A 13,397-nucleotide genomic window follows, 5' to 3' on the forward strand; every position below is an offset into this window, starting at 1 on the left:
TGGCAGGCAACTGTTCATCCTGTTGCATGTAGAAATCCTCCAAAAACAGATGAAGAGCAATGGGAACTGCAGTCTCTCAACTGGCTTCTTCTCCACCTGCCTCCCAGCTGTCTTCTGCTGTACGCACCTCTCTCACCTCTCCTGGGCAGAGATTTGTCCATCACATCCTATTCAGAGACTGTTGGTATCTCCCTCACTCCACCACCCCTATGATCCTTTGAAGTTGGTTTGAAGGGACAATGAGAACCTAGGACAGACTCCCTGTAGAACATTTCCAACGTGGTAACCCAGATAGAGGAAGACCTAAGACATTTTTTGGACTCCTTGCCATGACCTCCTGGTTTCTCTTGCTTTCCCTGCTACTGCACACATTCTACCAAAAAGGAAAAAGTTGGAAACAGATGGAAACTTAACTCAATTTGGGTCCTAATTTTCTTATTCCTGGCCTGAGCCTGTGTCATATGTCCTGGGTTAACCTTGTTATAAATTGCATTCTGGATGATCTTTGAAACAGGTCCTTCTGGATGGTCTTTGGAAGACCCTAACCTGCCCAAGTCTTTTTTGGATTAAACCCAGGCTTGTCACTGGTCCAAAAGTTGGCTTCGTCCCAGGGGAAGGCACTCTCTTTATCAGGGCCACAGCTGACTTCGAACCCTGCTGGCTGCCTTCAGTACATGGGCGATAGGGTGGCTTTTGGGTGTCACTAACTTCCCAAAGTTCTTACCTTGCAAACCAGTCAGACCCTATTTCTTGCCTACTTCAGCCATGCTGGAGTTTCCCTGTGGCCCATGTGCTCTCTCCCCAATCAGCTTCAGGTGCTTCCCCGGCACCACTGACTCCTGATCTCCGAGCACCTGCTAAGTACAGCCAATCTCTACCTCACTGCTGGTACTTAGTTGCTGCTCCCATTAGAGCAACAGCCAGTGTTGGTATAGCACTTTTCTATTTAGAGAGCACCATTAAACACAATCTTACTAAATACTTACCTTAACCTTGTAAAGTAGGTACCGTTACTCCCATGTTTTAGATGAGGAATCTGAGGCTGAGAGGTGAAGTTACTTATCCATGGTGACACAGCTTGTTTTGAGAGTGACAAAACTGGGATTTAAACCCAGGTTGTCTGAGAAAAATAAAATATATGTCCAGAGTTGCTTTTATAAAATGAACCTGGGAAGATGTAAAAGAAACTAGTTTCATGGATGGCCTGTTGGAAGAAAGAACTGGGTGGCAGAGGGATAGGAATGGCTGGAAGACTTCCTACTATATGTCATTCTGTGAACCATGTTACTGTATTATCCATTAAAAAAAGAAAGAAAAAAGCTTGTCCCTGCCCTCTTTGGCCTGATGTGCTGATTCCTCTATCAGTGACCAGCTTAATAAGCCACTCAGCTGAGTGCATCAAGACATGCTCCTAGAATTGGCAGTATTTTTAGTGTAAAATCCTTATACTAGCTTCAGTCTAGCATGAATCCATTTTATATTACTTTAGTGTAATGTGTGGAGACACAGCCAATCTCCTTTAGAAAAAAAAGAGGGAGAGAGAGAGAAAGCTATATTCTCCTTGTCAAGGCAGGCCAGCCCCAAGTTACCTGGGCAGTGCTCCTCAGCGAGCCCAGGAGGTGTCTGAGACCCCAGGGAGGCGACAGCACTTCCAGTGTCATCAGCCCGGGGAGGATCTGGGATGGTGCACTGTTCTGGGAATTTAGAATTTGGGGGCAAGATGGGAGATTCTTCCCTCTATCAGATTCTTGGAAATACCAAGAATCAAGGTTGAGGGGCTGGGGCCTCCAGAATGGCAGGGTAAGGAGCTGGGCAGAGCTTATCCCTGGCAAATAACAATATGGGGGAAATGAATCTCTGAGAATTGTCCTAAGGACATACTGCAAGTGAAGAAACATTGATTCAAGAAAACCCACTAAATCCCAGTAAGAACAGGAAGGGGCTCTGGCATTTGGGACATGGACAGGCTCTTTTATCCCTTCTCCCCGCTTCATGTTCTAGAAGTTCTACCTCAGGCATTATGCTCCAGACAAGTACAGCCAGGGAGACAGGGCCTCCTCCCCAGAATCTCCCAGTCCAGGATCACAGTTTAACCCCAGGAGGGACAGGCTGCTAGTTTTCTCACCCTCCTCCCACAGCTCTTGTTGCAAAAGCTCTATAGCGGGCAAGCGCAGCAGGGAGGGCCGGGTCTCCCTTCCCCACCCAGCCGTCACTCGGAGGAGACACGGATCACTCATACATTGTCAGAGGGAATGTCAAGTGGTACAGCCACTCTGGAAATCAGTTTGGCAGTTTCTTAAAAACCTAAACATATGACTACCATACAGCCCAGCAATTGCAATACTGGGCATTTATCCCAGAGAAGTGAAGATATATGTTCAGACCAAAACCTGTACACATGTGTTTATAGCAGCTTTATTTATAGTAGCTCAAAACTAGAAACAATGCAAATGTCCCTCAACCGGTGAATAGTTAAACTGGTACATCCATATGATAGAAAACTCCTCAGCAATAAAAAGAAACTATTGACCATAAAATAACCTGGATGAATCTCCAGAGAATTATGCCGAGTGGAAAAAACCAATCCCAAAAGGTTATATACCGTATTATTTTATTTACATAACATTCTCTAAATGGCAAAATTATAGAAGTGAAGAAGAGATCAGTGGTTGCCAGGGATAAGGAGGGGTCGGGGCAGGAGGGAGGTGGGTGTGGTTATAAAAGGGCAACATGAGGGATCCTAGTGGTGATGGAAGTGTTCTGTTTCTGGATTCAATGTCAGTATTGACTATGATATTATACTGTAGTTTTGCAAGATGTTGCATGGGGAAAATTGAGTAAAGGATTCTTGGATCTCTCTATATTATTTCTTACAGCTATATGTGAATCTACAATTACCTCAAAATAGAAAGCTTAATTTTTTAAAAATTGGAGAGGATTTAAATAGACATTTGTCCAGAGGAGAGTTACATATGGCTAATAAGTGCATGAGAAGATGCTCAACATTATGAGTCATTAGAGAAATGCAAATCAAAACTGCAGTGAGGTAGGATACCTATAACCAAAAGCCAGACAATAACAAGTGTGGGGGAGGATGCAGAGAAACTGGAACCCTTATACATTGCTAGTGGGAATGTAAAATGGTGCAGTCACTTTTGAAACTTCAAAATCGCAAACATAGATTTACCATATGACCAAGTAATTCTGATCCTAAATATATACTCAAGGGAAATGAAAATATACACTCACCAAAAACTGTTTTTCAGCAATAAAAAGGAATGACTGATACACACTACAACGTGGATGAACCTTGAAAACATTCTAAATGAAAGAAGTCACCCATGAAAGACCACGTATTACATTTACATTTTAATAAATGTAATGTAAATGTAATAATTTACAATTATATTTATGTAAAATGTCCAGAATAGGTTAATCTATAGAGACAAAGTAAATAAGTGGTTGCCTGGTTACCTGGAGGCAACCTGGGTGACTGCTAATGGGCATAGGATTTCTTTTGGGGGAGAATGAAACTGTCTACAATTAGATTTTGGTGATGGTTGCACAAACCTGTGAACATACTAAAGACATTGACTTTTACTCTTTAAAGGGGTGAATAGTATGGTATATGAATTATACTTCAATAAAGCTTAAAAAAAAAATCAAGCTTGAATCCAAGCTCTCTCTTTCACACTTATTTAAAAACTTTTTATTTGAGGGGAAGGGTATAGCCTAAGTGGTAGAGCACATGCTTAGCATGCACAGGGTCCTGGGTTCAATCCTCAGCACCTCCTCTAAAAATAAATAAGCCTAATTACCTCCCTTCCCCACCAAAATAAAATAATCAAATAATAAAATAATGAATAAGTAAAATATTTTTTAAAACTTTTTATTTGGAAAAAATTTTTAAGTTGCAGAAAGCTGCAAGAGTCACCAATTACTGACATTTTGCTTATTTTTAAGGACAAATTTCATTGGCCTTGTGCTGATGTGTTCATTAGCTTTTTTTGTAGGCTGGATTTCGAATTGTGTTGCCTACTCTGCTCCAGTGGTTTGCAATAGGGCCATTTGGAAACATTTGGAGAATTTGGGGGGCAGCTGCTACCAAATTCTAGTGAACAGAGGCCAGGGATGCTACTAAAGATCCTACAGCCCAGGGCAGCACCAACAAAAACTTATTTGGAACCAAAATGCAAATAGTGCCAAGAATGAGATACCTGCTGTCCTCTGTTAGTGTATTTATCAAAAGAGAAATATGGTCTGGTTAAACTGAGTGGTGATTTTATTCTCAGATTAGAGTTTTGGAGCATGGAATGTGTGTATCTCATATAATTTACTTATTAGTTGGTCTTTCAGTTGGTTCTCTCACCCTGAACATTTGCCTTTTGTCTAAGAGGGCAGGAGCCAGACAGAAAGTGCTACAGCATCTGAGAAGCACTAGAAACTAATGGGCACTTAAGTATTTGGAAAAGATGATAGGACAGCAGCTGGGAAGTCAGGAGGCAGCTTTAACAGGGCCCAGAGGGACAGTAAAGCCTGTGGCTTGGGAGATCTCATCTCAGTTTGAGGCAGCCTTGTCATGGCATTGGGATAACCACAACCATAAAACTTAAAGGATCCAAGAGGTCATTTCACACATGACTTCTTGCTACTGTGTTTCCTTCGTGAAATGGTGTCACTGTGGCCATTCCCAGAGGTTGATGGTTATGGGGGTGACTACATGCTAAGATATCTCTACATTCAAGTAGCCAAGGCTTTTCAGTGGACATGCCCCTCCCAGTTCCATATGGTGGGCTTGTGCAGGGTTTCCACGGCCTCCAGAGAAGATGGGAACCACAAAGGGAATCTTGGGGCTTCTGAACGACCTAGGAATAGGAAGTTGAAACTGTCACTACTATTCGCCCATGATAGGCCTTGGGTGGGTTTGTGGGGGGGTGCCAGTCATGAACCCCAGAATCCTTTATTTCTGCATATTCCCAGAATGTCTATAAAGAGTATCCTGCTCAGAGACAGCACTCAACAGTTTTCAGTAAATATCTGAGTCCCTGCTCTGTCTCAGGCACTGTATGAGGCACATGAATGGACAAGAGAGACAAGACGCCTGATCTCAGGTAGCATATATTAACAGCAGTGTATATCTATTCATCAGCTGATTTTTCTCTGTTGAGAAACTGGCTTTATCACATCTTCGCTAGTTATCATCAGAAAGTTTTCAAGATGAATAATGCTTGCCATGAGAGCAACAGAGAGGCTATCTGTTGAGTTTTCTAGAAGGGTTAATAACATCAGCTGGAGTCTTAGACTATTGGAAAAAATCCTTGTTAAGATATTTATTTAAGTGGATAAGCCACTAAAAGCTCAGTAATTGAAGAACAAAATGGTGAAATGGAAAATATGGGTGTATAAATTGAACCTAAAACTTTGAAGAGGTTATATGGGAAAAGCCGAATGATGGCTTTCTTAAAGTGTTATTGCACTTGAGTATTAGAAGCCAAGAGCATTCCGTAAAGCAAAATATAAAAATTGTGGGTGATAAATACTAATTTGGCCACATCTATTTTTCTGCTTCCTTTTAACTAATTTTAGTTCTGTTTTCCTTTTTGTTGTTCTGTTTTGCATAAGAAAATATTTTAATTTTAAAATTTCTTCAAAGGTTTTTTGGTATAGGGTGGGGTATAAATAAATACTTTTTTGAAAAATTAGACCAGAGTGTGGGCAATAGATGTCCCCTGGGGTGAAGGGCAGGAAGGGGAGGGATGGAGACAGGTATGCTGGGAAGGACGGAAACTCCCCTGATAGCATTAGGCCTCTGTGAGGTCCAGAGCACAGTGATCTGTGTCATTCCAGACAAAACTGACCTTTGTCTAAAGAGTTGTTTTTTTTAAAGCCAAATATTTTTGGTACATCAAGGCCCTCTACTCCTTAGATAAATGAGATCCAATAACTGTACAATAACATGGTTTAATTAATATTCACAACTGTCTTTATGCCCTAAGCTTGATACAATAGACAGAAGTTGAGGAAAATGAGAGAACTGAACTTGGATGACAATCTAGGAATCTTCCTTAATGGAATCTACTAGAAAGGGATAGGTGCTCTCTCAGGTTGAAAATCAGTCCCTTTTTGCCACAGGTAGGACTTCGTTGCTTTGTCCTATTTCTTTGCAAAGCACAGGCAAAATCTGAACCCTCTTTTGCAGATCCAGAGGGTAAATGCCATTTCTTTTACCTGGAGTTTCAAACAGCCAACTCTGAGCCTCTGCTGCATCTAGACAGTGATGTGGGGTTTTTTTTCCCTCTGAGAGCCACAGAGATTTCACTGACACGGGTTCCTATTAGGGGCTCAGGGTTTGTCATCCAACACACATAATTACTGGTGAGCCCATTAGGGGTGACTTTGGGTAACTGGCTTCCTCTGATGCTATGGTCTTGCCTCTACTGTCCCTTGTATGCAGGAGCTGAGTCTCCACCACACTCAAAAAGCCTAACTTGGAGTTAGGCATACAGGGAGCATTAGCTGGTTAGTGTTGGCTCAATTGTTTTAAGACATTTATGGCTTTTCAAAAAAAAAGTATGTATACATCTATCAGAATGGCTAAAGCAAAATTGGGGATAGCACCCAATGCTGGCAAAGATGCAGAAACACTGAATCACTCATACACTGCTGGTCAGAAAGTAAAATGGTACAGCCACTCTGGAAAGCAGTTTGGCAGTTTCTTACAAATCTAAACACATACTTACCATGTGACCCAGCAATTGTATTACTTGGACATTTATCCCAGAGTAATAAAATCTTATGGTCACACAAAAACCTGTACATGAATGTTTATAGCAGTTTTACTAATAATAGCCAAAAAGCAGAAATAACCCAGATGTCCTTCAATAGCAGGTAATGATTAAACAAACTTTGGTGCTTCTATACCATAGAATACCATACAGCAATAAAAATGAATGAACTATTGATGAAAGTCCATCCAAAAAGATACACCCTGTATGATTCCATTTATAGGACATCCTTAAAATAACAACATTTTAGAAATAGAGACCAAATTAGTGGTTGCCAAGGATTAGGGTTGTAAGGAGAAGGAACAGGATGAAGATGAGTGTGGTTATGAAAGGTAACAAGAGAAATCCTGTGGTTATGTAATTGTTCTGTATTTTGACTGTGGTGGTGGATATTCAAACCTAATCATGAGATTAAATTGTATAAACACACACACACACACACACACACACACACACACGAGTACAAGTTAAACTAAAGAAATCTAAATAAGATTGGTGGATTGTATTACTGCCAATATTCTTGTTGTAATATTGCTTTGTGAGCTGTTAGCATTGGGGGAACCTGAGTAAAAAATATGTGGATCTCTCTGTATTCCTTCTTATACCTACATATGAATCTACACTTAAAATTTCAACAGCCATTCATGATAAAAACTCAGCAAACTGAGAATAGAGGGGAATTTCCCCAATTTGACAAAGAGCACCCACAAAAGTCCTTGTCCTCCCCCGCAGTTGGTATTTAGTTTTGGGTTTTCTTTTTTTCTTTTGAGCCATTCTCATAGGTTGGTAGTGGTATCACATTGTTGTAATTTGCAATTCTCTAATGACAAATGATGTTGAGAATCTTTTCATGTGCTTTTTAACCATTTGTAGATCTTCTGTGGTGAGGTATCTGTTCAGATCTTTTGTTCACTCTTAAACTGGGTTGTTTATTTTCTTATTGTTGAGTTCTAACTGTTCTTTGTATAGTTTATATACAAATCCTGTATCAGATATGTGTTTTGCAAGTATTTTCTCCAAGTCTTTGGCTTGCCTTTTCATTATTTTAATGATGTCTTTTGCAAAGAAGACATTTTTAGTTTTAATAAGGTCAAACTTATTAATATTTCTTTCCTGGATCATGCAACTGACGTTTTAGTTGAAAACTCATTATCAGACCCAAGGTCATGTGAATTTTCCCCTATGTTTTCTTCAAGAAGTTTTGTAGTTTTGCATTTTACTTAGTCTGTAGTACATCTTGAATTACTTTTTGTATAAGGTATAATTAGGTCTGTGTCTAGGTTCATGGTTTTTTGCATATGGGCATCCATCACCATTTGTTCAATCATCATTTATTGAAGAGACTATCCTTTCTCCATTGAATCACGTCTGCCCCTTTGCCAAAGATCAGTTGGGTATATTTGTGTGGGTCCATTTTTGGACTCTTTAGTCTATTTCATTGATCTACATACATGTCTATTCTTTCATAAATACCATGTTGTCTTGATTATTAAAGACTCATACCATAGTTAGTCTTGAAATTAGGTAGTGTGAGTCTTGCAACTTTGTTCTTTTTCCTCAGTATTATGTTGGCTGTTCTAGGTCCTTTGCCCTTATATATAAACTTTAGAATCAGTTTGTCATAATCTACAAAATAACTTGCTGAGATTTTGATTTTGATTATATCAAATCCACAGATTAAGTTGGGAAGAATTGACATCTTAACAACATTGAGTCTTCTAATCCATGAAAATGGAATATTTCTATTTATTTAGATCTTTGAATCAGAGTTTTCTAATTTTCCCCATATCGTCCTGTGCATGTTTTATTAGCCTTATTCCTAAGTATTTCACTTATTGGGTGCCTTTGTAAGTGGAATTGCTTTTTGATATTTCAAGTTCGAATAGTTCATTGCTGGTATATAGGAAAGCAATTGACTTTGTATATTAACACTGTATCCTGAGACTTTGCTTTACTCACTTTTTAGTTCCAGGAGGGTTTTTTGTCAGTTCTTTGGGATTTTCATGTCTTCTGTGAATAGAGTTTGTTTCTTCCTTTCTAATCTCTATACCTTTTATTTCCTTTTCTTGCCTAAATGCACTAGTTAGGAATGTCAGTACAGTGTTGAATAGGAGTGGTGAGAGAACATCCTTGCCTTGTTCCTAATTATAGGGGGAAAGCATCCAATTTCTCACTACTAAGTGTGATGTTAGATCTCAACAGATACCTCACCAAAGAATATCAGACCAGGACCCAAAAAAATTCTTAAGGGACATCAAAAAACAAGAAAGTTTTGGGGAACAGCCACAGCCAAGAGGAGCCTAAGGAGATAAAACTGTGAAAGTGGTATGGTATCCTGGATGGGCTCCTGATACAGGAGAAGGATGTTAGGGGAAAACTGAGGAAGTCTCAAAGATGGACTTCAGTTAATAAGAATGTATCCCAGATTGGTCTATTAATTGTGACAGATGTACTAATATGAAACGCTAATGATAAGGCAAAGAAGATGTGGAGTATGTGAGAACTCTGTACTATCTTCACAATAATTCCATAAACTTGAAACTGTTCTAAAAATAAATATTTATTTCGAAATAAAAGGAGTGGGCGTGGTCCCTCTGCCTCCCTGGAGAGGGTCCCAGTGTACCTGCGCCTGGGGTTGGGGCTACCATTGCCCCTTGGCCTTTCCTTTGGTTTTTCCTCTCTGCCCCACTCCCTGTGCGAGGCTTGTGCCCCAGACTCAGTTCTGAGATTGTCTAAAGCCGCTAGGAAAATGGTGGAAAATTCACCATCATCGTTGCCAGAAAGAGCGATTTATGGCTTTCTTCTTAAGCTCCCAATCTGGCCTCACACTCTATCTCCTGTGGGCTTTTATTCCTGAATCTTAGCTAAACTCCTCAGGCTTAAGCTTTTGGCCTCAAAAATATTGGGCAGTTGCATTATCTGTCCACTTCCTATTTCTATGGTAATTGGCTGCAGTAATCAGCTATGTACTCTTATTTGGAGTCCATACAGTCACGGATAACTATGCCAACAATCAACAGTGGAAGAAATACCAAGAGAAGTCATTCCAGCATTAAGAAATACTCCTGTTGGTGAACTAAACCAAGTTGTTCTTTCTTGCAGCCAAAGAACTTTACACTTGAAACTGAGTTATATGTAGACATACTAACACCAGGTATTTATTTTTTTTTGCAAATTGTATCTTTTTATTTTTACCACATTTCTTTTTTTAAACATATTTTTATTGAGTTACAGGCATTTTACAATTTTGTGTCAAATTCCAGTGTAGAGCACAATTTTTCAGTTATGCATGAACATACATATATTCATTGCCACATTCTTTTTTCACTGTTTTCCATACATTTTTATTGAAGTACTGTTGGTTTACAATGTTGTGTCAATTTCTGGTGTACAGCACAATACTTCAGTCACATAGGAACATACGTACATTCATTCTCATATTCTTCTTCACCATAGGTTACAAGATATTGAATATGGTTCCCTGTGCTATACAGTATGAGCTTGTTGTTTATTATTTATGTCTTTGAAATAATAGTTTTGACAGTTATTTTCACTGTCTTTTTTTATTAATGACCAGTATTGAGATTTAAAAAAAAGTAAGTTGAACTTCTCTTAGATTTAGTTCTATTAATATTGTAAATGTTCTTAAGTATTAGCTATTAATGGACAGAATAAATAAAATAGTACTGCATTACCAAAAAATTTTAAAATAAATAAAAGGAATGAACTATTGATACACACAACAACCTAGATGGATCTCAAATTATGTTGACTAGGAAAAATCAAACTCAAAATATTACATTTATGTAACATTTTATATAACATATAGCAATTTATATTAAAATTTTTAAATAACAAAATTATAGAGATGGAGAATAGATTAGTGTTTGCTAGGGTTTAGGGATGGGGGGGCACGAGTACAAACAGGGAGCAGGAAGGATCCTTGTGATGATGAAATAATTCTGTATGTTGACTGTGGTGGTAATTACACAAACATACACATATGATAAAATTGCATAGAATTACATGTGCATGCACACACACGAGTGCATGTAAAGCTGGTGGAATTGAAATAAGCTTTGTGGATTGTACTAAAGTCATCTTCCTGGTTGTGATACATCACTATAGTTATGCAAGATGTTACTATTGGGGTAAATGAATAAAGAGCATACGAGTAAGGGTAAATGGAATCTCTCATTACATTTTTAAAGGCATTACCCATTGCTTTTTTTCATTCTATTTTTTAAATTGACTTATAATTTTTATGCCATAAAATTCACCCTTTAAAGCATACATTTCAGTGGTTTTTAGTATAGTCACAGTTATGCAACTATCACAATTCCAGAACAATTTCATCCCCCCAGAAGAAACCCCGTGTGCATTAGTATTTATCCCTTTAGTATTTACCCCATCTCTGCCCCACTGTCCTCTAGCCTCGCTTTAGACATTGTTCATGCTCCCTCTCTTTCCTGTCTAACTCTACTGTTTAAATCTTAAATTCCTCGAGCATAGTTCATTCTCTGTGCTGACAAGCTCAGGGCTTTTACAGACCCCAGCCAGTATGACTGGAGCAAAGCCACCAAACATCGGGACCACAGGGACACATTCAGAAGGGACAGCAACAGGGTGATGATTGCCTTAGCATAAGCGACGCCCTAAAGAGATCACTCCAGGCCAAGAAGAAGAGATGATCTGGAACAAGGCCTTGTTGCCAAGCAACCACAGAGGGGATGAAATTAACACAGTCTGTTTTTCATGTAACTGCATCTCATATGAAAGCTGAGGCCAGAGTTGATCCCATGCAAAATTAATAATTACCGCGTGATTCTTTCTTTTAAATGGCTGCTGCCAAAAGACTGAGAAATGAAGAAACCAGTATACCCTTTTTTAAGGGGATGAGGGAGAGGGAAAAAAAAAAACAAAAAAGTAAGTTCAGATGCTGTGTTTTTCCGTTTGTGTCTTAAGTAGGATATCAGGCATTTGTACCTTAGACTGCTGTTGAATCTGCCTGGTGGGGAACCTGCTTTAAAAGTAGATCCCAAGTAGACAAGATAATATGCACCAGAGAGTTGTGGAAAGATATTTTTTTAGAGGTGAGAGAAAGCTTCAGATCACTTGAGACCCTTTTAATCTCCTTTTTAGAAAATTAAAAATGAACTTTTCCCCATTAGTGTGTTCAGAGAGGGTAAACTGTCATAAAAATAAAATACTCCTACTGCGTCCACCCACTTTCCCTAACCCCACACGAAAGGCTGAAAGAGGAACACAGCTTGAAATGCTCAGTAACCCTTGCTTTTCAAGACTTTATCAATATTAAAAGACATAAATGACATAGAAGATTCCACCTCCACTCTGCTTCTGCTGCATTAATTTGGGTAAATTAAATGTGCAGTTAAAGCAGAGCAATGGCATCCTCACCTAAAGAACTTTTTGATTATTATTTTGTGGTTGTACAATAAAATATAACTCAAAACAAAGCATCCTTAGCCAAAGAAACCAATGTTATCAGAGAAGGAAAACTTCCTTGCTTAATGGAAGGTCAGACCCCAGCTTCATGCTGGGAAGGTGGATACCAAGTTAGGCATCTTCCTCACTAGGTGTTTATGCCGTGTGCTTACTAGCGTTGAGGCAGGACACTCTCTTGCTTCCCTTCTGCCCCCCACCACCCTCACCTCATACTGGGCCAGTTTGAGCAAACATCTTCCCAGCCAGCTTGCTTCTGTGAAGCCATGAGTGTTTGCTGATAGAGCTGAGCGGAATGTACTAGTACATGGAGAAAACCAGATAGCAAGAAGCACGCAGTTGATTTTTGGAACCTCTATCAGTTGAGATCTTAACAGGAAACAGATGCTACATTCAAATTGGGTGCCCTGAGGAGTGTTTAATAAAGGCGTTATTTACAAGGGTTGGCGAGGAAACCGTAAAGGATTGGTGTTGCCTAGGGCTGGTAACATTGGGTTGGGGGTCATTACCACCGCGAAGGCCCAAAGAAGTATGAGAACTGGGAGACAGAGGGGTGGGATGGAGAAGGCCTCCTGACATGAATGTAGCCTTCGTGGAGGCATGTATACCCTGATATCATTTGCCTCCTCTCTGATAACTAGCAAGGGTTCCGCATTTGGCTGAACCCCACTGGAAGTCAGGGATAAGGAAGCCTTTGAATGTAACTATAGGTCAGCCTCCCGGGCATGGAGTAGCGAGAATAGAGATTGTGACTCACGGGAGATAGCCACTGCTAACCCTCAATTGATCTCCCTGGTTCCCAGTCTATTCCATTATTAATTCAGCCAGCACTTACTGATCACCAGCTTTATGCAGGCACCAAGCTAGGAGGTACAGCAACAAACAAGGCAGCCCTCATGGAGCTTACAATTTCTGTGGCCATGTCAGGCCTAGGCAAGCCTCGAACTACGTCTAGACTCAAAGGTTGAGATCACAAGCCCTCCAGTTCCTGCCATGGGGATTGCATGACTTCTCTTATTCTTCTTCCCCTTTGATCAGGAATGGAGATTCTCTTGTGACCATAAGAAGTGGTGGTAATGGAGGTGTGTATGTGGAGGTGTGTGTGTTAAGGCGTGGGTATCAAAAGGGGATGTATATAGAGGAGCCAAG

General features: G+C 39.8%; 1 pseudogene; it reads left to right on the forward strand.

Moving 5' to 3' along the window:
- Nucleotides 1-9,534: 9,534 nt before the first annotated feature.
- LOC105066563 (phosphatidylinositol N-acetylglucosaminyltransferase subunit P-like) lies at nt 9,535-9,975 on the forward strand (annotated as a pseudogene).
- The last annotated feature ends 3,422 nt before the right edge of the window (nt 9,976-13,397 follow it).

This window comes from Camelus bactrianus, chromosome 15, assembly GCF_048773025.1.
Source record: "Camelus bactrianus isolate YW-2024 breed Bactrian camel chromosome 15, ASM4877302v1, whole genome shotgun sequence".
Taxonomy (NCBI): domain Eukaryota; kingdom Metazoa; phylum Chordata; class Mammalia; order Artiodactyla; family Camelidae; genus Camelus; species Camelus bactrianus.